Source organism: Rosa chinensis, chromosome 5 (genome assembly GCF_002994745.2).
Source record: "Rosa chinensis cultivar Old Blush chromosome 5, RchiOBHm-V2, whole genome shotgun sequence".
Taxonomy (NCBI): domain Eukaryota; kingdom Viridiplantae; phylum Streptophyta; class Magnoliopsida; order Rosales; family Rosaceae; genus Rosa; species Rosa chinensis.
In genome coordinates, this window is record NC_037092.1 from 3219490 (window position 1) to 3246410 (window position 26921).

The 26921-nt window shown below is 37.7% G+C and overlaps 1 long non-coding RNA gene and 1 pseudogene across 1 annotated transcript; both read right to left on the reverse strand.

Moving 5' to 3' along the window:
- Positions 1 to 5619: 5619 nt before the first annotated feature.
- LOC112202909 overlaps positions 5620 to 26921 on the reverse strand; it is a 33581-nt pseudogene continuing 12279 nt past the window's right edge.
- On the reverse strand, positions 11625 to 14503 carry LOC112166066. Its single transcript, XR_005799765.1, has 5 exons — positions 14345 to 14503; positions 13771 to 14237; positions 13563 to 13687; positions 12939 to 13096; positions 11625 to 12352 (listed from the first exon to the last, which is right to left on the reverse strand). It is a non-coding gene; the product is annotated as an uncharacterized LOC112166066 (long non-coding RNA).

Here is a 26921-nt window from a genome sequence, read left to right on the forward strand (position 1 = left end):
AGACTTCAAGTTTACAATAATTTTTCTGACCTTTCATCTCCTTTCTAGCTGATTCCTAGCTTCAATTCTTCTCCATCCCGTAGTTCCCATTGATCGGATATATTCGTCTCATCCTTTACTCTCTCTTCCATCTTTTATTCAACTCGAGCGACCATGAATACTCTCACGTCCAAGTTCTAAGATGTAATCACCTCCAACGTATAGTATGTCTATTACTTCTGGTAAAAAATTAGTATCCAATCTGGGTTTTGTTAATTCAGTAGTTGGTGGGTGTAGACAAATCCAGTAATTAAACTAAGGAAGTCAACTCCCCGCATGTCCCTCTTGGCTTGGAAAGTTTTAAAAGGACGTGTTCTTTCAGAGGATTTTCTTCAAAGACGGGGTATCTCTTGCATCAAGATGTGTTCTTTGTCATCATCATGGTGAGTCCGTTGATTATATTTTTTTGTCTTGTTCCTTCGCGACAACAATTTGGCAGCGTATGGCAGAGTTGTTTGATTTGGGTGGGCTTCATGGTTCTCTTCTGGACATATTGCATCATGGGTTGGCCGGTCGTAGTCCCCAACTACGTGAACTTTGGCTTGCATCATTTGTGGTGGTGCTATGGTGTATCTGGCACTTCACAAACAAGGTAAAATATGATGGAATTATTGTCGAGCTACCCAAGGCATATTAATTTATTAATGGTCAGATCTTAGCTTCCAGTAAGCTTGATTCAGGTACTATGTCTAATAATGTGCAAGAGCTAATTGTTTTGAAAAGGTTTGGGGCTACATGTAGGCCACGTAGAGCTCCTTCAATCATTGAGGTTAATTGGATCCCTCCTATAATGGGTTGGGTGAAAATTAATACAGATGGCTCTTGGAGGAGTGCCTTAGGTCAGGCTGTTTCGGGATTTCAAGGGTACATTTCTTGGTGGCTTTTGTTCTAATCTTGACATTCCAAGTTCAGTGGCAGCTGAGGTAATGGCAGTTATTAAAGCCATTGAGCTAAATTGGATTCGAGATTGGAAACTTGTGTGGTTAGAGGTTGACTCAACTCTAGTTCTTCATTTTCTTAAATCACCCAATTTGGTGCCTTGGCAAATTCGAGTGGAATGGGGTAATTGCTTACACCGCATCTCTCAAATGCAATTCCGGTGCTCTCATATATTTCGGGAAGGGAATCAAGTTGCAGATGCTCTTGCAAACTTTGGTCTCACTTCAGATACTATGGTTTGGTGGGACTCGCCCCCGGATTTTGTTGCTTCTTTTTGCAATAGAGATTTTATGAGGCTTCCTAATTTTCGCTTTCGGTAGTTTTTTGCTTGGTTGTTTGGTCTGTTGTCTTTCAACTTTCTTACTAGAGGGGTTAGGTTCCTGTCTCCCCCCCCCCCCCCCCCCCCCCCCCTTAAAAGGACGTGTTCTTTCAGAGGATTTTCTTCAAAGACGGGGTATCTCTTGCATCAAGATGTGTTCTTTGTCATCATCATGGTGAGTCCGTTGATTATATTTTTTTGTCTTGTTCCTTCGCGACAACAATTTGGCAGCGTATGGCAGAGTTGTTTGATTTGGGTGGGCTTCATGGTTCTCTTCTGGACATATTGCATCATGGGTTGGCCGGTCGTAGTCCCCAACTACGTGAACTTTGGCTTGCATCATTTGTGGTGGTGCTATGGTGTATCTGGCACTTCACAAACAAGGTAAAATATGATGGAATTATTGTCGAGCTACCCAAGGCATATTAATTTATTAATGGTCAGATCTTAGCTTCCAGTAAGCTTGATTCAGGTACTATGTCTAATAATGTGCAAGAGCTAATTGTTTTGAAAAGGTTTGGGGCTACATGTAGGCCACGTAGAGCTCCTTCAATCATTGAGGTTAATTGGATCCCTCCTATAATGGGTTGGGTGAAAATTAATACAGATGGCTCTTGGAGGAGTGCCTTAGGTCAGGCTGTTTCGGGATTTCAAGGGTACATTTCTTGGTGGCTTTTGTTCTAATCTTGACATTCCAAGTTCAGTGGCAGCTGAGGTAATGGCAGTTATTAAAGCCATTGAGCTAAATTGGATTCGAGATTGGAAACTTGTGTGGTTAGAGGTTGACTCAACTCTAGTTCTTCATTTTCTTAAATCACCCAATTTGGTGCCTTGGCAAATTCGAGTGGAATGGGGTAATTGCTTACACCGCATCTCTCAAATGCAATTCCGGTGCTCTCATATATTTCGGGAAGGGAATCAAGTTGCAGATGCTCTTGCAAACTTTGGTCTCACTTCAGATACTATGGTTTGGTGGGACTCGCCCCCGGATTTTGTTGCTTCTTTTTGCAATAGAGATTTTATGAGGCTTCCTAATTTTCGCTTTCGGTAGTTTTTTGCTTGGTTGTTTGGTCTGTTGTCTTTCAACTTTCTTACTAGAGGGGTTAGGTTCCTGTCTCCCCCCCCCCCCCCCCCCCCCCCCCCCCCCAAATCTAGTTAGTCTTTCTTCTTTCTTCTTTTATTAATAAATTTGGGGGGAATTTTCCTCTCTTATTCAAAAAAACTAAGGAAGTCAAATTATTGCCTCTGACCCTATCAAGTTAATATTAGTAAAGCAGGACTTTTGAGTTTTGATATATGACACAACTTCCAAACTACTGAAATATTGAATGAATTTTTATTTATTTATTTTTAAGAATTTTCTTTGCTTTTCTACTTTGAAAAATCATAAGAAAAAATCGTTATAGATTTCGGTATTATATCAATTGGAACATATTTTTAACATTATGTTTCACCATTAGTGACATTAAGAAACATGAAAGTTTGAATATAAATGGGGCCGTACATGATTTTGCATATTGGATGGTGTCATGGAGTGCCCGTGGATTACAATAGCATGTTGAAGCATGTTAAAGAAATTGATTCTTTAATAGCAGACCAAGTAGGCTTCCTTTGCTCGTAAGATGAAGTTTTGGTGATAATGAGGTTTTGAGACATAATGGTGATGAATTAATTTTTTTTTTTCCTAAACTTTTGGGGTTTTTCGGAATATTACATCAGAATTTGTAGTAAATGGCAAGATCACATTTGCAGTAGGAACCACAACGTTGGAAAAACGAATCTCATTCCTAACCCAAGTTTAGAAAACAACAAAAGGAGCGGAACGTAAATTCTACAAAATGTCAACTTACCACAAAGTCTAACCATAGACTCTCACAACAGCATCCTATTTTTCGACATAACAAATAGAAAAAACTACAAACTGATCAAATGGAAGACAGAGCTAGAAAAATCTCTAGGACATCCACCCCTAAACTGATCAAATGGAAGGCAGAGCTAGAGGAAAAAGGAAGGGCGCCATGCCGAAGACGTACCGATTAGGATGACCCAAATTTGCCAAAGAATCAGCCACAAAATCAGCCAATTTAAAAATATGATGGAATGAAATCCTTGGAAATTGTCGAGCGAGGATCTGAATATCTTGCACCAGAAACTTAATTCTCCAAGGAATATCTATCCGGTCATTTAGAGCGACGATCAGGATTTTCGAAACCCCTTCTACAATAAGATCTGAAAGACGATATGGAGCAAGGATTGCAAACCGTCACGAAGTGCCATTGCCTCCGCTACAAAGATGTCCATAAATCCTAGATAGGATAGGAGAACCATGAATATTACGAATCAAAAAACCCGCTGCAGCTTTATGAACAGAGCCATTGAAATTCATCTTCAAGGACAGATAAGGTGTTGAGAATATATACATCCCACATGGGAAAAATGGGACCTTGCCTATGGATTTATAAGAGTTTGGGCCACTCCATCCATTGCCAATTGGTTTTGGATGTGAACCCCATATTACTTTATCATGGTATCAGAGCGGGTTACCCACGTGTGGATGCCTAACAGCCACACGGGCTCCACGTCACCCAAGTTGTCCACGTGTATGGCTTGAAAATTCGCCACACATGTGGGGGCGTGTTGAGAATATATACATCCCACATGGGAAAAATGGGACCTTGTCTATGGATTTATAAGGGTTTGGGCCACTCAATGCATTGCCAATTGGCCAATTGGTTCATAAGGAGCTAGGCGGATGCCACTTGATATGTTGAGAAAGATGTTTACTATCAAATGGAAGAGTAGGATTCGCCCTAGTATATTGCAAAAAATGTAGAAGGTAGCAGCTGCACAGACTATATTGGTAGGCTTGCAATGAACATCTTATAAGATTCTTTTATTGCGTGCCCTCCAGATTTGATGACAAAGTGTTAGCACTTTTTTTTTTTTTTTTTTGAGACCTGACAAAGTGTTAACACTTGGCCAAGTAATTCGTCCAAATGAGGAAGCAGCCTTAAAGAATCCAACCAATCTACAAAATGAAAATGCCAGTTATTCAATGCAAAGCTGCTCTGCCCCAGATTTGATGAGTTAAAGTGCAGTGCATAAATAAATGATCTAACAATTCTTCCTGATTTCCACAAAAATCATAGAAAGAAGGAGTAACGTACATTAGTATAAGCATGTAGCTGCTGCCTTTTTTTCAATCTCTCGCAAATGAATGACCAACTGAATACTTTTAGTTTTGGGTGAATGATCAGTTTCCACATTGCAGTTAGCAATTTAGACTTGGCACGAGAAGCCACCTTAGCAGCTTGAATTTCAGAAGCGGATTTTATAGAAAATTTGAGATTCTAGTAGGGCCCCAAATGGACTCATCTGGTCTTTCTTCAATTGGGAGAGGCAAAGAAGCAATATGGCAAATAGTATCTGTAATTCTGTACTAAGAGAGTCTTGAACTGCTGTCAAATCCCACATATTATTAGTAATCACTTCTATAGTATCATATATGATCAATACAGTCAAATCCCACATAATATTAGTAATCACTTCTATAGTATCATCTATGATCAATACAGTGTCATAATGGCATTGTACATGTTCATTTGTGTCTTGGTCAATGATTTTAGTCATTAATTTACTTACTAACCAAATACATCTTACACTGTTGGCCTCTACCGAGCTCCTACAATAGTACATGTCACATAATTGATAGAATTTTCTTCACTGGTACCAGCTTTCTTCACTAGAAATGCAGGTTTTCCTGGCGGAGGAAGAGCTGCATCATTACTTAACATTACAAGAACTGCTGACATGGTTGGTCGCTCGGTGGGAAAATCTTGCACACACAAGAGCGCAATTTGTATACATCTCAGAACTTCATCAAACTGCAATGAGTCTCCCAGAGATGAATCAACTATTTCCAAGGCATTATCTTCCCTCGACAAATTCCAAACCTGAAAACAAATTACCTCATCAAGTTAGCATGAATTGTAGGGGATAAACAATTGGCAGGGTCATTATTTGGATATACGTGTAAGCTTACATGGCCAACTAAATTGGAGTCGGGATATGTTTCATCATAATAACCAATGTTCTTTCTACCACTAATGATTTCTAGTAGTAAAATGCCGAAGCTATATACATCTGACTTTACTGAAAACAATCCTTCCATTGCATACTCTGGTGACATGTAACCACTGCAACAATAAAACAATAAAACAGAAGTGTGAATGCTACAACAAGTATGTGGTTTTATGACAGAGGGAATGGGTAAAACACAACCGAGTATGTGTCGAGATTCTACTTTGGAGGAAGTTGACTTACTATGTCCCAACCACACGATTTGTTTTTGATTCATTCTGATCTCCTCTAAAGATTCTAGCCAAACCAAAATCTGCAATTTTGGGGTTCATAGAAGCATCTAGTAGAACATTGCTGGCTTTTAAGTCTCTATGGATGATTCTTAATCTTGAATCTTGATGAAGATATAATATCCCTCTAGCAATCCCACAGATTATCTCAAACCGTCTGGTCCAATCTAAAAGTGCTCTGTTGGTTTCATCTGAAAAATTTAACAAATTTAGACTAGGTTCTTATTTGCTTTTAGTGTTTGAAGTGACAATATATTCAAGAACGCAAATAGAGGGCATACTAAAAATGAAGTAGTCCAAACTTTTGTTTGGCACATATTCATAGATTAGCATCTTCTCTTCATCTTGAACACAACAGCCTAAAATCCTCACAAGGTTCCTGTGTTGTAGTTTTGCAATCAGCATAACTTCATTCTTAAACTCTTCAATTCCTTGGCCAGAATGCTTAGACAATCTTTTCACTGCTACTTCCTTCCCATTAGAAAGCACACCCTGAAAATATGATCAAAATTTAAACTTAGCAAAACCCAGTTCAATGTCTTGCCATGGTAAGTATGCTTACAATTTGTAACACATTCAAGAAAGAACAATTCTAGGTTCACCCCTAGGCTGAACAAGCATATTCATCCTTATTGTCGATTAACTCACTTTTACTTAATAAATTTATAATCCAACGGTCCATATCTTAAATTAGCATTTAAAGATCAACTCTGTAAAAAATCAATCGAATCGAAAATTGTTTAATTATCGAATTGAATCAAACAAATGGACGGTTCTAACAACACTTACTGCTATTATGATGAACCGTCCATGTATTTCATATAAATGAATAACTAAAAGGTCTTCAATTTGATTGATTTTTTACAGAGCTAATTTTTGTATTACATTATATATACAACATGAATGGTTGGATTAGAAAATTATAAAGTTATTATATGTTAATCACAAGAGAGGGTGAATATGCTAATTCACCTATGGGGTGAACATAAACACCAATCAATGCATAAAGATATACACCCTATTCAACCAAATGTCAGATATATGATTTGAGACATTATTCGAAAGAAACTACCTTATAAACGGAGCCAAAACCGCCTGCTCCAAGCTTGTTAGACACTGAGAAATTGTTTGTGGCTGCAGATATGATGCTTATTCCAAAAAATGGTAATTCGGATGAGTTTATTGTACTCTCATCATCAATATCTGCAGTAGACTTTTCGAAGTACATTGATCCTTTGGGAACTCTTGATACAAATATATTTGGTCTTTTCTTTTCTGCCATCATATAAAAAGAAGTAACCAATCAAAGTCTATTTGTCACTTTCATTCACTATTGAGAGAGACAAATTGTGCAGAACTAATAGCAACTGATTCATTTCTCGACCTAGAATCATAGATCTTGATGTAAAGGAATTGGAGATTTTGTTGATGTGAAAGATTTGAGGAAAATCCAAAAATGTAGCCAGTGAATTGAAGAAATAACAAAAAAATTATTTACCTTTCAACTTCCTCTTCACCAGCCAGTACACAAGGAAAACCACAAGAAAGAACAATAGGACAGAGACCATTGAAATTGCCAGCTTTGCCTTTTTGGTAAGAGAACCATTGGACTTGGCATATTGAGCTACAGAGAAAATATCTAATTATGAACTCAAGTTTAGAAAATAATCAATTCATACAATGTGGAAACTTCAAGTTAAGTTCTATATAAAAATTAGCGTAATTGTTGAATCTTTGAGGCCACTAATCATAAAATGTAATGCATATTTACACATTATTTCAACATCAGAAACCATTATTTGGTTTTACTAGAAATACTTTGGTTAGATAAAATCGCCATTTTCCTAAATATCATTCATTCTCTGACATGGTAGGGAAATTTTTCTGAAGAGATAATTGGATAACTTGAAGCTATAATTTCTGTTCATTCAATAGAAGATATATGAATATGAAAAGTTAAGAATAAACGTCATCAAGATCGTGGGTATAAATCATCATGAGCAGGGGAAATTTAGTAACCAGAGAGGAACCAGAACAGAGAAGGATTAATTGTTACCCAAGACAGTAGCATTAACTCGAACATATAAATCTTGGCCAGCATTTGAAAAAGTCCTTATGTCCATAAGATCTCCATGCCATGTCACGCATCCAATTCCTCCCTTGTTCTCATCTGCAATCGAGTATGCAGTGCAAGAACAATTTCTCAAGCACTCTTGTTCACACGCTTTCAAACTCATATTGATGTTTACACTTGCCATAGACGACTCTGGTATCTTTACTCGTACAATTTTCACAAATCCTTCCCCATTTCCACACATGGATACTCCTTTTCCCCGAATACACCCACCGGACCCATCTCTCAAGTACCAATCGGTGGGCCGTGGGCGACTTGGGTTCAAACCCAGGTAGGCATGTGCATTCAGTGGTATCTATATAGTCCGGGTTACAGTTACTATTTGGACCACAGCGTCCATAGTAATCACACCGCTCTACTGGGGCTGACCAAAACACGTTCCATTCGTGTGCTTCACCATTCCATGTGGACCGTGCCACGGTTCCTGTTTCATCTAGCACGGTCCTAGTGAAGATTGAGGAGGCATTATTAACAACATACATGACGGATATCTCGTCTTGATTGTTCACAAAACAACTATTGAAGATGAAATTAGGTGATGAGACAGGCACGCCACTCAATCTCAGGCCGGTCCAAGTTCCAGCTCGCCACCACGGAGCTCCATCCTTGTACAAAATCAGCTGTGGAAATCCACTTGAGTCAATCCGATATGAACAGTTCCCGGTTCCTGGGTCATCTTGAGACTTCCAAGATGTCAAAAACCAGTCTATTCGAGACTGCCTGTTCACCCCAAGTTTCATAAATGGAAGCATAGTATTTGAAGGATGATCAAAGCCTTCCCATAGTACATTTTGGCTTACCTCATTCTCCAGCAATACAAGATTTCCTGTTTCCAAAAGCTTGGCCATAGAATTGTTTGGAGAGGAGAGAGTAACATTAGAGGACCAAATAGGAATCTTTTGGTCTTTCCCATAGATCACAAGGCCCCCGTCTCCATGAATTGCTAGGAGACCAGAGCTTCCATTGACAGGATTATCTCTGTTTGCAACCCACACAATTGTTTGGTTAGGAACTTGGTAGTACCAAACTCCAACATAACGGCTGTGAGACTTTCCGGGGCTGAAAAATCCAAGTGCAAAGATTTTTCCGGTTGACACAAGAACGTCGCCATCTTTTAGAGGTTGGTTTGGTGTAATAGTGTCGAGAGAAATACAACAGGGTATGAGAAGGAGGATGAGGAATTTACTGATCATAGATCCTTCAGTAGAATTCATGGTGAGTTTTCTGTATGAGGAATATTGTGAGGGCTGTGGGCCGGTTAATGATTGATTGGCCATTGAGAGGGAAGAAAAATATGACATTGACACAAACTTAATATACAAAATCAAGGAGAAGTAATACCTTGAAACAGTCTCAATGACAATTTTTTTTATGTTAAGAATTGAATTTTTACACACCGGTCAACTATAAGGACTGGAGAAAAATGTCACCAGGATAAAGACATCTATAGCCAGGTCTGATCAGACAGAAACTTGAGGATTTGTCTTCAAGTCCAAGAAATGGAAAAAGTAAATCTACTAAAAAATGACACCTGATATATTAGGGCACCTAAGTAAAGACTAAAGCTCCATGAATTTAAATTTTTCTACTCAATTAACTAATTTTGAATCTCAATGAATTTTCTCTGTCTTTTTTTTAGAAATAGATAACTTCATTAATTTATCCATGACCAGAAGGCACATACATCACAAGCTGTTTCATACCAATAGTTCTAGGTGGCACAAGACATCAAACAGATGACAAGTGACCCTCATTGCAAACAAATACGCACACTTATTGAAAGTGCCTAGCTAAAAGCTCAAAACCCAAACTATCCAAGTTCTTGCTATAGCAACCCTACTCTCCTAGAGACCTCAATTGGTGTACGATTAGAGTGACTAACTTACATAGCACTAGACTTTAAAGCAAATGCTAGGCACAGAGTCGAGAAACTTAAAGTTTCTCCTTGCCCTTAGTTTTAGGGCCAACCTCTTGAGTAGCAGTAGCAGCAGAATAGGTAAGACGTAGAGGAGTCAATCCTACTTTCTTGTAAGATCGGGAACTCTTGTTTTTGCTGCCAAGCGGTCTACCTAATCTCTTCTTCAATGTTACAAGCGCAACATCATCATCATCAGCAGCCAAACCAAGAGCTTCAGCTTGTAGAGTGAGAAGCTTGCCTCCCAAAATAGTTTTAAATTTCTTAGGAGATGGTTCAGTGACCTCTTGTCGACCTCTTTTCTTATAGGTCATAGTGTGTTGCTGCCCATCTTGCATAATAGAGGCAGGTTGGAGGTCTTTAGTTCCGAAACCAGAAGGGTCCATTGAGATCACCTCATCCGGCAATGCAGCCTCATGTTCCATACCGTCCAAACCTGACGTGTGAGTCACGGTATCTTCAGAAGGTGTAAGTTCGGTCAAAGATCGCTCTAGGCGGTGAATAACTGGCTTCCTTTTGTTCAGCAGGGAAGGAGAAGGCCTAGGGAGATCACGGCAGGACTGGGCAGAGAAAGCAAAAACACCACCAGAGGTGGAGGTTCCGACACCAAATTTCAAAGCCCTAGATCGGAGAGAGCAACATACTCCTCACACTTCGCCCCTGAATACGTTAACATGCCACACTGAGGGCATCTACCCTTAAGATGCTCAAACTGGAACTGTAGAATATGTTCGACACCTAGAGCCAGGAAAACCCTTCGCTCGAGTAGAATCGGTTTGGAGATATCATGAGAGAAGAAAATACGCACAACTCCTTTGCGAAATTCTCTCTTATCATAATCCAGATAGCCTCCCAGAAGGTTGCTAATGAGAATAAAATTGTCAGGTTCCTCGTAAAGGGGAGGGATACTCGAAACCCTAACCCATATCCTTATATGTTTCAGGGGAACATCAGCAATGGGGGTGACCCCATCATACTCCTCCAGACAGACTGGAGCCCGTTCATAGGACCATACCCCGCCTCGAAGCACCTTGTTCCTATCCCTGGACAACTCGAAAGAGAACAAGAACCTGTTGTCTGCCTTTTCTTGGATCTAGAATTCCTTCTCCACCATCCAAGTGCGGAAAAATTGAGATTTGAAAGCGTTGGAATCCACTGGTTTGTGGGTGAGTGGTTTTCCGAGAAGAAAAGATTGAGCAGATCGCCGAACCGGACCTCCTCCAAGTTTTTCTAGATCTGGGGCTTTACCCCCTTCAGCCAACGCCAGAGAGGCTGCAAAGCTAGCAGTGACGGCATCGATTGAGGCCATGGAGCAGTGAAGAAGAGTCGAGAGTGGCTGAGACGCCGACTAGGGAGCTAGGGTTTTAGAGAGATTCGCTAGAGGTCGAGAGGAAATCTCGCTTGTTAATGTTTCTCTGTTTTGTTATGTCATGTTGCTTTAGTACATTTAAGTTGCTTTAGGGTAACGTAGCATGAATCAATTTTGACGTAACTCTCGAGTGTAAGTCATGATATAATGAATTTTCTCTGTCATTTACAAGAGTGTTGCACAAACACATGCAAAACCAAGAAAACATATATGCTTGTGAGTCCTTTCAAAAAAAAAAAAAAAAAAGCTTTCTGAAATTGTTTTATATATACCCCTTCTTGATACGCACTAGCCCGAAATGCAGAATTCATTCCCAAATCTAAGTGTCTATACTATTAAAATATCAAATTAAAACTAGAATAGGTGCCCGCGCGTTGCTGCGAGTGTTCAAACAAAATCTGCTAGTTTGGACGGCTAGAGACTTATGTTTGCAACTAACATTACCATTAATATGAATGTTCTGATAATGTGCAAATATACAATATAACTGTGGTTGACACAGCTTGTCAAAAATATATTGTTCTACTTATAGGCTAACCTAGCTACATTTCCTCTGTTTGCTGAAAAGAGGTGTTGATGTTCGTTACCATGTATCAGCAGAAGGTTCTTCAAAATGGTGCTTCCTCCAGTTACATTTATACCAAAAGTGACGGCAGTTGTTGAAGAGTTGTTAGCCTAGCCAAAAAGGTGGTAAGTAGTTGTGGAGGTTGTTCAAAAAGGTGTTTCCTCCATTTGTATTTACATGAAAAGCGTCATGACACTTCAATCTATTTTTTCTTTGTTCAGAGTGTCTAGTGTTGAGGCTGCTGATTCAATGCTTGTCTCTGTATCACTGTGAAAGCAAGAAGTTATAAAAGGTGTGAAAGAATTTATGAGTGGAAAAATGGAGTTGAAATGTATGTAGTTGTTACCAGCGGGGTTTTTTCTCTGGACTGGTAGCAAACAATTGTTTCTTGCTTCTATCAACCAATCTTTTTTTTTTTTTTTTCATACAGTGGATGAGCTGGTGTGCTGGTATCTGGTTGATGATCTGTGTCTGGAAAGATTCCTTTTACTATGAAGTCGTTCGTCTCAGTGATTTGGATTTGAAAAACATGGATCTGCCCGTGTTTGTAATATCTCTGGTGGCAATGTTTCTTGTGGTGCATAGGGGCACTTGTTCAAGAGTTCTTTGCAAGTTATTCCGAATAACTGTTCAGCTGGTTTTCCTCTAAGCTTTACTGTGGCTTCACTGTTTGGATCTTCAATGGTGACATGAAGCCTGTAACTGTAAAAATAAGAACAGTCATTGTGTCATTCAAAATTTGTGAAGAAGTTTATATTTAGAACTTAAAAGAGTTGGTAGACAGAGGATAAAATGAAATTTGAGGTACTTAATGTGAAAGTAGAGACGGAGTCATGTTTATAGCAATGTGTTTTATTGAATAATATATGAAAAACACTGTCAAGCAAACAGAGGATAGATCATACTTTCATGTCCAATTAAAAAATTTACTAAGCTCGGACATCAACGCTTAATAGATTTATTAGCATTTTCCTTGTTTGACATTCCAATGGCTTTCTATCGCAAACAAAGATTTTCACAGTCCTGTCTCAAATAAAAACACTTAGAACACAATGTCTTTGAGACCCAACTATCACGTTTGAAAATGACCAAGACACAAACAATGGAACAAAACTTTGACTTGAATCAAAGTAGTCTAGAACTATAGAAAAAGACCAAACCTTTAGCAAAGAGTTTGCATCACAAAAAGTAACAACAAAAAGGCAATATAATCTTTCAGCAGAGTAGTTGTCAATACATGGGGACTGGTTTTGAGGGATAAATGAATATGAAGAAGTTAGGATTTTACCATGGAAGAGGTATTTGCATACCATGCTCTTGACAGATTCGTAGATCACTATTTTTCTTCACTGTTAGTTGTTTGTAGCATTGTGGACATGCCTCATACCACCAGCCTTCATGTGTTGAGAATGTGCGAATGGAAGCCTTGCAGTAGACTAACTGATTCTGCATTAGAACAAAAATGTATTAGAATTTGAACAGTTTTTGTTACTTATTTGTAATGGTATGTATCTAGACCTACAGAGTTTGAGTTTTCTACCTTGTACTTTAGTGGATTATGTTTATTCAGCTGGTGCACTGTGGTCTTGGTTTCTTTTTCGACTTCTGCTGCTGTTATTTGTTTTTATGGAGCACAAAGTTTTTTCATACTATCAGTTGGCTTGGAGAACCTAGGATTTTGCAAAAATGTTAGAACCATGCAGTAAGAAAGAAGATGCGGTGCATGGAGACATTTTAAACATTAAGTTTACTCAATTATGTAGTGTTCTATCTCTGGGAATTCTGGATTGATGAAAATGCAGGTATGGCTGGTGTTTGAGGGTGCAGGCTTTTCTATTAATTGAGGAATGAAATTAGGCAACTTTGTAAATTGAAATTGTTGTAGTGTGCTAAATTTTCATGTTTGCGTTACCTTTGAATTTCTTCACTTTCAAACTGGTTATCACCATGAGTATTGGCGGAGGCAGACTTTCGATAGCTTCTATGTCAACCATTCTAGCACTATCTCCCTATAATGTGATGTTGATTTCTTCTCTTCTGCATTTTGGGTATGGAAGATTAATCATATGTATTTATACAGCTGTTAGTAATAACAGAGTACAAAGTTGTGTAGATTGTACCTAAAGTTTTGGAGATTGATCTCACATTTTGACGCTAATCCTTCTTTGGTATTAACTTCCTCAATTTGCATGATTGATTTCACACAACCAAAGAGATCTTATTTTTTTACAAAAAAGAGGTGTTAACAATAGCTGCGAAATTATGAATGTAAGGATAATGTTGTTATTTATGAAAAGTTCGTAAACTTGCCAGTAAGAAGATCGGTTTTATTAATGCGCGCGTTTTTCAGCTGACTGTAATCCAATAGATGGAATCGGTGTTGTGGAATTTGTGGGAAGCTGTTGTGGAGCAGTATGAACTCTGTTTTTCCATTGAAGTGAGCTTGCATTGAATTGTCCACAACTTTAAAATCATCTTGACTCTGTCGTACATAAAAGTTCGAGATCATGTATACTTCTCTTTGTTTCAATTTTCTGGAAACTGAGGAATAATTTGCCTCGTTGACTATGCCATGAATTGCGTCACCCTAAATTTCATATAAACAATAGTGTGTAAATGCAGTTTGCTTTGTTAATATTGAAGTTTTTTTTAACTACTATTTTGTTGTAATTTGAAGGATAAATAAATGATTACCCTTTCATCAACCAGCACACAATGGAGGCCATCATTTCGATCTGGTTTGATCCTTTTTCCTCGCCACAGTCTGCATACACGAACTCTTATTTTGTAATCTTCCTCTGCATAGGGCTGCAGTTCACGTATCAACAAAGGGTTCGTTGTCTGTTGAACCTGTCAGAAAAAGATAGCATGTTAAGCAATTATCTTATTATTTCGATCTATATATATGAAATTTGCTGATATATAAGATAATAGCAGCTTTAAATTTCACTGTCACCTGCTTCAGAGAAGTTTCTCCTTTGGAATAGAGATACAGCCAACCAAACAAAATAATATGATGACAATAAAGAAAGGCCTGAAGTTACACTCAATTTTGATATGTTCCAAACATCATATATGAGCTGTTTTGATGCGGATTTATTAATTAATTCTAGGGTTCTGAGAAACTGTAACATTTTTGGAGAGATCCCTACATATATCTGGTCCATGAAGAATCTGGGAATGCTGTAAGTAATGAAAGTTGCATAAATTACTTTTGATGTTTGAATATGACCAACAGACACAAATAATTATGTGTCTATCAACCTTTGAAAGTAATCAATGTATGTTTGCAATCCCAGTCTAGTGATGAATTGAGCCGTGTGCTCGATCAATTATATTTTGATAGAAAAAAAAAGGGAAAAAAAAATGATATAGTGATAGATACTCATGCATACCTTTAATAAGGCTGGACTTAAATTCGAAGGAAACAATTACTTATTTGATAGTTGACGATCCAAATCAAATGAAGCAATAGGGCACCTGCCACAAATATCAAATGAAAAGGGCATCACTTCCTTGAACCCATGAACACACATTTTACTTCACCATCATTATCAAGTAATTGCACCCAATGGTTGGGAAAGTGCTTACAGATACTTCCATATAATTCCTAATTGCATTTACAGAACACATTAAACACAGAGCAGAAAGCATATATCTACACTTTACATATCCACAACTTTGAGTTCAACAAAACTAAGAATCAATGTTCGAAAGTCTCAGCAAGTAAAACTGTATTAAATTTGACCATTGTGACTAAACAGAGACAAAGAGTTGACATTTTGCTTCTTGAATGCATTCACCCAGTTCAAATAAACATAAGATACAGTGATAGAATGATAGAAATTAGCGAACTGACCATACCCAAACACCAAAATTGACGAACCAGTAAAAAGAACTTAAATTCTACCGCTAAATGATGTCTTCTAAGCTGCGTCTTCAAATTTATGATGACCTTCCTTTCTTTTAAAAAAAGGCAGTATTTTTAATCTGCTAATACACATGACAACAACGTCTTCTTCTTCAATTCACTATTAACTGCACCGATAATCACAACCCAGAATGCAGAACTACAACAATTAGCTCTCTCTCTTTCTCTCGCGCTATTTCTCTCTCAAACTGAAGCTCTCTGTCTATCTACCTCTCGGTGGAGTGAGGTATCATAGACACGATTGTTGAGCAGCACCCAGGTGTCAAAGCAAGAGAAACACACACTGTGTAAAGCGAAGAACAGAGACACGAAAGCTTTGAAACGATAAACAGGTATCGGGCAAGAGAGATGACGCAGGGACAAAATAGTCTTTTCAGCCATAACCGGCTCGGCTCGAGCCGGCACTGTTCATCGGCATTGAGAATTAGGGGGGTGTATTGTATATGGAATTAGTGGAACTTTTAAAGAAATCTATGAAATTTAAAAGTCTGGATATATTCAATATAGACTTTTAGTAGTCCATGAAAGTCTTGAGGTATTCAATTAAGATTTTTAAAGACTTCATGAATTCCACCAAAATCTAGGGGTATTCAATTAAGACTTTTAAAAATGAATAAAAGTACAGAGGTATTCAAAATATCATTCATACTTATGGAATTAGAAAATCATGGACTTTGTAGTGTTAACCATACATACTAAATTCCAATAATCTTCCAGCCTCCAGACTAAAGATTTGAAAAAGTCTACCAAAGTTTCCTCTTAACACCAAAAAAAAAAAAAAGTCTATCAAAGTTCTTCTGTCTACGCACGAAGAAGTTGGTCATTCATCATCTCTCTTTCTTAATTTTTTGTATCTGTAATTTTTTATGATATCAACATGTTCATTTTAGTTGTTGAATGTGAATTTTTTTTTCAATTGTGATACTTCGAACCCTAATAGCAATAAAAATGATTTATGAAACCTTAAAACTCAAATATTGTGGTCTACCCCTAAGACCTTGAACAGTGTTGCTATGACATACTAAATTTTATCTTATTAATTAATTATTCTCATTAATTTGAATTTATATTATGGTTCAAAGAAAGGTTGAACAATTGAATTTCAATTGATTGATTATAGATTAAGACAGTGACCAATATTGCTACAATATATGTTAATCGGCAAAAACAAAATTGATGAGAATAATTAACCATAAACATCAAGTAATCTATATTGTATATTTATGTTGTTGGGAGATTAGGAATGAGAACAAACTCGCTAGACAGACTAACAATCATTCATTTGAGTCAATTTCTATTAGAAGATACTTGAACATTGAAGAAGCAACGAATTATTATCTTGTTTTGTGTTTGGGCTGCATTTGTTTTGTTTTTTGTTTTTATATTTTGTACATGCTAGGAAATCTGTAGAAGTCATTCATAATAAAGTATATAGATTTTCATGAATCAATAAAAGTTTGTTGGTAAAATCAATGGTTTTAAGAAATCTATAACAGTCTATCGACTTTTTAAAGAGTCTATGAACTGTTCAAAAAGTCTGTCATTTAAAAAAAATCTGCACAAATCCAAATACAATACACCCCTTTTAGTATATAGTAAATATGGATATGTGTTACTAAGAGCATGTGGTAACGATAAATTTAAGAGAAGAAAGAGAGTGGAAAACGAATACATACCCAAGACATTTGCGTCAACGCGTAAATACAATTCTTGACCAACATTTGCAAACGTCCTTATGTCCATCAAGTCCCCATACCATGTCACGCATCCACCCTCAGATTTTCCATTCGCAGTTGAGTATGCAGTGCAAGAACAATTTTTCAAGCACTCTTGCTCGCACTCTTTCAAGCTCAAGTTCATGTTTACAAGTGTGCCTTAGATGACTCCGGTATCTTTACTCGTGACATCTTCACAAACCCTTCTCCCTTTCCACACATGGATATATCCACAGATTATCCACATATTTTAATCTGTGGGTAATAAGACTTTCTCACACAGATTTCAGTGTGTGATAGCTTTTACCCACGGTACACTCACAGATTGAGTTACCGTGTGGTTTGGAGGGGGGGTAATGCTCATCTCACACGGATTATGTTGTCCGTGTGAATATTAGACATGGGCCACACTATCTTTCCATAAATATAAATTACCGTAATGCAACACAGTCCGTGTGAACAACTCTATTTCACACGGATTTCTGTAGCAAATGTATAAACTCTATTGCACACTGATTTCTGTGCCAAATGTGTTTCACACAGATTTCTGTGACAAATATATAAACTCTATTTCACACTGATTTCTGTGTCAAAACCTATAACATTATTGACACAGATTTTCGTGTGAAATTTATATAATCTAACTCGCAATGATTTCAGTGTGTAAAAGTGACCGCATTTTAAAAAAAAAATTTACTAATTAATCTGCAACCTGAACATAATAATACTTTTATTTTTCTACAATAAATATACTTCAAATATTGCTTATAAAATGAACAAATCCACAACTAAATCGAAAATATTAAAACTTTACATTCATAGCAAGATGTTCTTTACATTTCTAGCAAAATACATTTCATATAAAGTTAAATTCTTGGATTACAAAAAAAAGGTAAATTCACTATCATCAAATTGGACGTTGTCATGCATCGATGGTAGGGCATCATCATCCAACTGGAAATCCATGTCGTAATTGGACATATATGCAATTATTGAGCAGGCATCTCAGATAACATTAACATATTAATATCAGCAATATGAACCATAAGTACTATAATCACACTTAAAAATAGGGGGACAGGCGGTGGGTTCCCAGAGTGTGGCAAACCCCTCTCCTTTGGGATAGAGGGTGGGACTTGTTCCCTACATCGTTTGCCTCTGAGGAGCTAATATCGCCTAATCCCTTATTATTCAAAAAAAAAAAAAAGTTTATATGACCATATGAAAATATATAAGCTTATCAAATTGAGTCAATTATGAATGCACACCTATATTTCTCTTACACTTGCAGACCGAGCCTTTTTGTAGAAACAGATTGTTAGTCTAAATCTGCAGTATGGCAATGTATGTTAGAAGACAAAAGGAGCACATGGAAAAAGTTTACCAAACACCTTGGAGGTCAAAGCAATATTGCATATTGAGAAAAAAAAATCGAGTGGACATGGTTTATGGTAAAAATATTTTGAACAAGAAAGAATAAGCTTGTGAACAAAATTAATTATCTGGGATATGAATAGGGAAACTTGGTTAGACTGTAAGATATGTTAGCAGTATTAATATCACACACTATAATCACAAATGTCATCAATGGTATATCAACTGTTGCATCATGTTTCTGCCCAAAACCAAGAGGTTCAGATGCCAATGGTGGAATCCGTGATTTCCCATTCGAAAAGGGATTGACCTCGAGCTCTTCTTCTTCAAAGGGATTGGGGTCGTGATGCCGATTCTGGTCTCTCCGCGCTAGTATATGGCTGCATGAACGAAGAAGTAGATCCCCAAATTTTGCAGATAATTTAGAGAGAGAAAAGGATACCAAACGAAGAGAGGATTCTGTTGCAAAAGCTGGTCTCCCTGATGATGGAAAAAATTGGCCTCCATTCTTTCAGATTATTCATCATGATATTGCCAATGAAATTCATGTACTTGCTCAAAGGCTACAGTATATGGCTTTTGCAAGTTGGTTTCGTATAGTTCTTTGCTTGTGTTCAATGTAATTGCTGTTATCATCTGTTGGGTTAGAGGAGGAGGTTCCAAAATATTTTTCCTTGCAGTCATCTATGCTCTACTTGGAATACCACTCTCATCAGCTTATAGGAAAACCACACCAGACCAACCTAATATGTGATATTAATATTGATAACAAGATATAGAATTGAGAATGCTGCTGATTCGTTGAACCATCTGTATGTTCATTGTAATTTTTCATAGCCATGCAACATACTTTATTTTGCCCTCCTCTTATTTTCAGTACTAAAGATCATGCCAAATTTGCAACTCTTATGCTCAGGTCTGTGGAATAAGGTTCATAGCAATGCCCTTCCCCTTCCTCAATTAGGGATGGCATTAAAACCCATGGGTACGGGTATCCGCGGGTAATTATTCCTTTTGGATATTTGTTAATGGGTAATACCCATAGTTTATGGGTATGAGTAATTACAAAATACCAGTATAAAAATGGGTGGGGTATGGGTATACCCGTGGGTACCCAAATTTTACCCGATTTACCCATATAAAATTGTAGACCACACCCAAATTTTTTTTTTTAATTGAGAACTATTATTTTTCAACCAACATATGAGACATTTTTATAATTTTCTTATTCTAAAAAAAAAAAAAAAACAGAAAACCTATATGGGGTGTTGCGATGACTTTGTGGTCTCGGATGAGGATCTGACCGTTGGATCATAGTATAATTATGAAAAGTTGGTTCAAAAGGCGATCTATTAGGATCTGACCGTTGGATCATCGTATAATTTTGAGAGGATGATCCTAAGGGCGATTCGTGAGGATCTGACCGTTGGATCATGGTATAATTGTGAAAAGATGATTCCAAAAGGCGATCCGTGAGTATCGGACCGTTGGATCTTCATATAATTTTGGGAGGATGATCTTAAGGACGATTAGTGAGAATCCGACCGTTGGATCAACGTATAATGGTGAAAAGACGATTCCAAAAGGCGATCTGTGAGAATCAGACCGTTGGATCATCGTATAATTGTGAAAAGACGATTCCAAAAGGCGATCCGTGAGAATCTGACCGTTGGATCATTGTATAATTGTGAAAGATGATTCCAAGAGGCGATCCGTGAGAATCCGACCGTTGGATCATCGTATAATTGTGAAAAGACTATTCCAAAAGGCGATCCGTGAGACTCCGACCGTTGGATCATCGTAAAATTGTGAAAAGACGATTTCAAAAGGCGATTAGTGAGAATCCGACCGTTGGATCATCGTATAATTGTGAAAAGACGATTCCAAAAGGCGATTCGTGAGAATCCGACCGTTGGATCATCATATAATTGTGCAAAGATGATTCAAAAGGTGATCCTTGAGGGTGGTTCATTTACGATCCGAATTTTATTATTTTACATTTAATCGTGACATTCTAGCTATTCCTGTATCTATTGTTGCCTCAGAGTCGGCATTTGGAACTGGTGGACGGATTGTGAGCCCGCATAGGAACCGACTTAACTCAAACACAATGGCGGCTTTAATGTGTGCTCGTGATTGGATGTGGAGTGAGATACGAGATGCTCCTAGCACATTAGAGCATGATGTTGATGTTGATGAGGAGTCTTGCCATGATATTGATGATCATCTTACTCTACTTCAGAGGATGCAGGGGGACATTTATACACCCAGAGGAAGAGCACACTCTTCACCTTTATTTTAGTATATAGGATTTAGATATTAGAATTCTCATTTTGTAATTTTTTTCTTCTAATCATTGAAGTTATATTTAGAAGATACTTATTCATTTTCATTATCTGAGTCGGTGTTGAAAAATAAATTTAATTTTATTCACGAACTTAACACTAAAGTAGAAATATTCAGATAAAAAAAAAAAAACCAATAATGTAGTGGTAGATGTTTGTAGCAAGTATAAAGAAAAAAAATTATAAATAAATAAAAAAAATTGCCCATATTGAAAACGGGTGAATGTTTGTAGTGGTAGAAAATTAGAAATATTAAGATTAAAGAAAAACAATAAAGTAGTAATAAAAATGGGTAAATAGGTGGGTATGAGTTTTACCCATTTAGAAATAGGTGGGTAAATACCCACACCCGCTAATTATTTGATGGGTATTACCCGTTGGGTGATTAAAATTCTTTTTACGTTCTATGCAATGGAGTTGTGTGATATATTTTCAAGCTTCTCAAATGCTGAGGGATTTCAAGGTTTTCTAAACAATCACGCAGCAGCCTAAACATATGTATCAAGCATATAAAAAGTGCATAAAATCCAAGGTCAATAAACATATCAATCACACCTCAACAAGGGTGTTTCAATCAGTCTTGCAACATATATAAAGACCTCAACAAAGCTATTCCAATCAATCCAGCAACATATATAAAGACCTCAACAAGGCTATTTCACATCAATATTGCAACATATATAAAGGCCTCAACAACACATCAATCAAGCATCAACAAAGCTACTGATATTATGAATAAGAAAAAGCATTTATACCTTTCTTCTGAAGACAATCACATTATTCACTACCCGGAACCAACTTGGGTTTTTGACACTGTGGCGTGAACTGCAGTAATGCATACAAGTGGATTGTCAATATAATCTTCGAACCTCACTGGAAAAAAAAATTGCAAATGTGGAACTTATTTTTCTGAAAGTGATTGTGTATGGACAAGAATCAAGTATGTTATTCATTAGTTAGAAATTGAAACAAGCCAAAGAAACACCAAGTGATAGAAATCAGAAAGGTACCTCTACATTGAAATGGAGACAGAGAAGGAATAGATTTGGGGGTTTCCCGATTGCACCAAATTCCAACAATGGTATCAAAGCCACAAATTCTAACAGTGGTATCAGAGCTTGTTCGATCATCTATTTGGGGAGTTGATTTGTGTACGTCTTCCACCATGTCTACCTCCACTTCCAACGTAACATCAATTCCTCTTCCCATCTTCAAGGGAGAAAACTATGATTTTTGGAGTATCAAGATGAGAACCTTCTTCATGCCTCAAGATCTATGAGATTAGTAGAGAAAGGATTCTCGACTCCGAAAAATCCAATGGTGGAGTAGTTGAGGCAAGAAAAGAAAGAAAAACTAAGAGACGCAAGTGCTCTTTTTGCCATTCAACAAGCGGTGGACGATACAAATTTTTCATGAATCATGCGAGCAACTACATCAAAAGAAGCTTGGGATCTACTAAAGGAGGAGTTTCAAGGAACTAGAAGGGTACGTTCCGTCAAATTACAAACTATGAGGAGAGATTTAGAAAATTTGAAAATGAAAAATTCTGAGATCGTTAAAGATTACTATTCCCGGTTAAAGGAAATAGTAAATCAATTAAGAGCCTATGGTGAAAATATTAGTGAGACTAGAGTAGTTGAAAAAATACTCATTAGCCTCACTGAAAAATATGATCCAATAGTAACTGCCATCGAACATTCGAAAGACATAACGAATCTTTCAGTGACAGAATTGATAGGCTCTTTAGAAGCTTAAGAGAAAAGATTGAGTAGTCGGAATAAAAGTCCTATAGAAAGTGCATTCTGATCTAAACTCAATATTTGATCTTAGAAAAATGAAAAAGAAAAGAAGGTTGAAGAATTTTCTAGAGGAGGAGATTGTAACGCCCCAAATTGCACCTCGCCAGCTTGAGCACGTCACAGTGCCGCGAGACTCTAAAACATAAACCGAATGCTCGATTTACATTCTAGAGAATCGCAAGGCATTTTTGTTGATAAACTTTTTTGTAAATCGCACAGCGGAGACTTTAAAATACTTTTGAGGTGAAAGCTTCTTGAAATTACAAAATTCACTTTGTTCGTCTAGAACTTGTCATTTTTGACTGGTCGAGGACTAATAAACTTAACCACACAATGAACACTCAACAACAAGTTTCAGAATGGCGTGGATCAAGAAATAAAGATCAAGAGTACATCAGAAACTCGTTTACCGTCCGGAAAGGTTATCAAATTCCGCGCACCCAGCTCCGTCCGCTACAATCCCGTTACCAGTGCACAGTACCTGCACATACACTGTTGTAGGGGTGAGCTTTCGTCCTCGCTGCTCTATGGGACCTACTCCGGCTAAGTTTGAAAATCAACTAAAACTTTGTAATAATTTGGATTTGGGCCCAGTGTGAAAACAAAGCGAATATAGAGGTAAGAATGACAAACTTAAAATATCATTCATCTTAAAACTCGATGCATGATTAGAAAACTACGTGCGATTTACCTGATGGCTTGGTTCCATAGAACCAACATCTGACCTTACCAGTCACAGAGCGCCAAACTTTAACACACTAGCTACACACACGGAACCGGGTCGTCATTGCGATTGCGCACCGTCCGACCGGTGTAGCTAACCCTCAGGAGGTTTAGGGGTGGCTAATCCCCAAGGAAGTCATCGACCACCTTTCCGCTCTCACACACCGCCATCAACAATCTTATACGCACGTTAACTTAAAAACATTTCAAATTTGAACTACAGTATACTTTCATCATGCATCAAATATAATCAAACATGGAAAACCATTAGCCAATAGAGAGTCCCGAGTCCCCTACCTGGATTTTGAAGCTTTACCATTTCACGTTGTTCGGAGATCACGAACCTTCCGTTCCTCGGGTAGCTGGAGTCCTAAGTTCTGACATTTCGATAGTTAATATATTTTGAACAATTATTTAAATCTTGACGATTAATAAATCGTCCGACCAACTTTTCCTAGTTTGACTAGGAGTTGACCAGTTAGACCAACGGTAATAGGTTCGATAATTAACCCAAATTACCGAACATTTTACGTGAAATTACGATATCGACCAATTACGACTATGTCGAAGTAAATCAAGCAACGACTTAATTTCAAACATATTAGGTGTACCTGAAATTTGCTAAGGCCACCCAATACTTTCCAATTTTCATACAAGGTGAGCCCAAAACTACTAAGGGCACCCAACCCTAACTTTTCTCCTTAACTGAAATATAATTTCTTCCGATTCACATCAACGCAACCACTAACATAACAAATTGCCTTAGCAACCTTAACTAAATATCAAACTGATAAAACCAACTCCCTTACAAACAGTAAGTACCAACCAGAAACGAACCCATACCAATTCAATCCACCATTCTCAACACAACTTCACAGTAAACTTGTAGACACAGGCATTCAACTTCAGAAGCAAACTATACAAACAAGTTCCCAGAACTGTCAATGGATTCTAACTAACCTTGCCATCAAACTCGATCACAAACAAAATCCCAAATTGCAGGTCGGCTCTCTGTCGAAGAACACAGCAAACCGGAGTCAGCCTAGTCGATTCTGAGTTGATCAACTCAACCCAAGACTGCAGATTTATCTCGACCAAGACCCAAGTGGTGGTTAGGACGCAGAAGTTAAACCGAGGAAGCCAAAACAACCACCGGCAACGTCAATTTCGACGGCGTCCGAAGCATACCCAGAAACACAATCCATTAATCTCAATCGAATTGAAAAACTAATTAGACTAACGTGCAGAGCGTGATGAGAGTGAGTTTCATACCACAAGCGGCTCTGTCAGTGGCCCGAGTCGCCGGAGTTTGCAGAAATCGCCGGAGGAGACCCAAGGCTTTCAGTCGTCGAATCCCCGCTTCTAGTCGCTGCATGTAAGATCTGGAACCACAGGGACGTAGACGACGCGGAGGCGAAGGGAATGGTGGGTGTGCGCCGTCGTGGGGTGGCCGGATGGTGGCGCGACGGCCGGGTTTCTTCTTGGGTCGCAGAGGCGTCTGGGTCAGAGAACTCTAGTTCTCTCTCTCTCTCTCTCTCTCTCTCTCTCTCTCGTGTTTTCTGATTCAATCTCTGTCCTTGATCTAATCAAGGGCCCTATATACCTCAACCAAAATAGAAATCAAGGGCCAGGATGAAGCGGTGATAGATCAACGGCCAGGATTGCACCGCTGAAAATCTTATTTCTTTAATTTATTTTCTAAAATTCCACAACTTCGGAAAATAGCTATAAATGGCTCAGGTATCCGGAAAATTCCCAGAAAATTTCCACGAACTCGTTGTGACATGTACTTTATTATCCAACTCCTAAATTGAGGATTTCACTTTATGAAAATTTCTGAAAATTTCCTCGAGCATCTTAACCTTTTTCGAGATCGTTGAATAGTTTCGCGTACGATCTCCGTTAAGCTCGATACATTTTTCCGGGGCTCACAGAGATAGACCCAAATATTGGGCAAATACAAAAGATAAAAAGGAGAAAATAAATTATTCTCCATGTGGAATTTGCCACAAAAAAAATCACCGAGAAACAAACTGTTGGTTTCGGGAAAACCAAAATGCCGAAATTGCAACAAATTTTGTCATATCGAGGAAAACTGTTTCCTCAAGAAAAATCACCAAACAGACTTTTCAAAAGAAAATGAGCCAGATGAGCGACTCTTCTATACATGTCACCCGACGATTGAAGAGAAAAACAAGAAGTGGTACGTGGATAGCGGCTGCAACAATCACATGTCAGGAGACAAAATCATTTTCTCCAAACTTGATACTTCACAAAAGTCTCAAGTGAAACTAAGAAATAGAGAAATGGTGAAGACTAAAGGTAAAGGTACGATTTTCATCCCAACTAATTTAGGAACTAAAAATATTAATGATGTTCTATTAGTTCCTAGCTTGGAGCATAATCTCCTAAGTGTCGGACAAATGATGGAAAATGGATATGATATATTATTTCATGGAGACTTCTGCAAAATATTTGACAAGAAAAATAGAAAAATAGAAATTTTCCAGTCCAATGGCAACAAATGGCCATGAAAGTAGAAGTCAAGAAGAAAAATATTGGCCTAAAGAAAAAGCAGCCGAGGACTTCACCAAGTCATCAAGCAAATAAAGAAGGAAATTCCAATCCTTCAAAGTCTAAAAGATGTGAAGTTGCGATGAAGAAGAAAGCCGGAGAAAGGCTATGGAATAAGAAATTAAGCTGAAGGAAGGCCATGGAAAAAGAAAGCAAGAACGAGAATACCTTTGCCAAGGCACTTCCAAGATCGAGACTTGAATTACTACGAGTTTACTCTGAGTAACCCAATGCGCATTAAGAAGGAGTGTTAAAACAAGTAATGCACGTACATTGGATTTTCTAGATCTTTCTCTAGCTATCTAGATCATGTCTAAGTCTAGAATGATCATGTAAATAATCATGTGTAGTATGTTCTAGAATTGTCTATTACTGAGTGGTTAGCAATTAACCACACATGCTTGGTCAGTGACTAAGTCGGTGAAAACTCCGTATAAATATGGGATGCATGTACGTTGTAATCAATCAAGGAGCAAAGCACAAATCAAAAGCTTAGCTCCTCTGTTTCAATTGAATATCTCATCTGTTTCAACTACTCAACCATCTCCTCTACTCCTTCTCCCAAACCCTTGCTCCCAAAACTAAAGTCCTAAACACATTGTCCTAGCCCACTACTCCTAAAGCTTCCGCACCAAATTCCAACAGTGGTATCAAAACCACAAATTCTAACACTTTCTTTGACAATACAATCAAAGACCGGTCATATGATTATAAGAAAACCTTTTCCTGAAGTTCATACTGTATTTTCAAGTCTAACATAAATGTTCACGAAGAGTAATGCAATCTGAAAAACATTACGTATGTACTGGA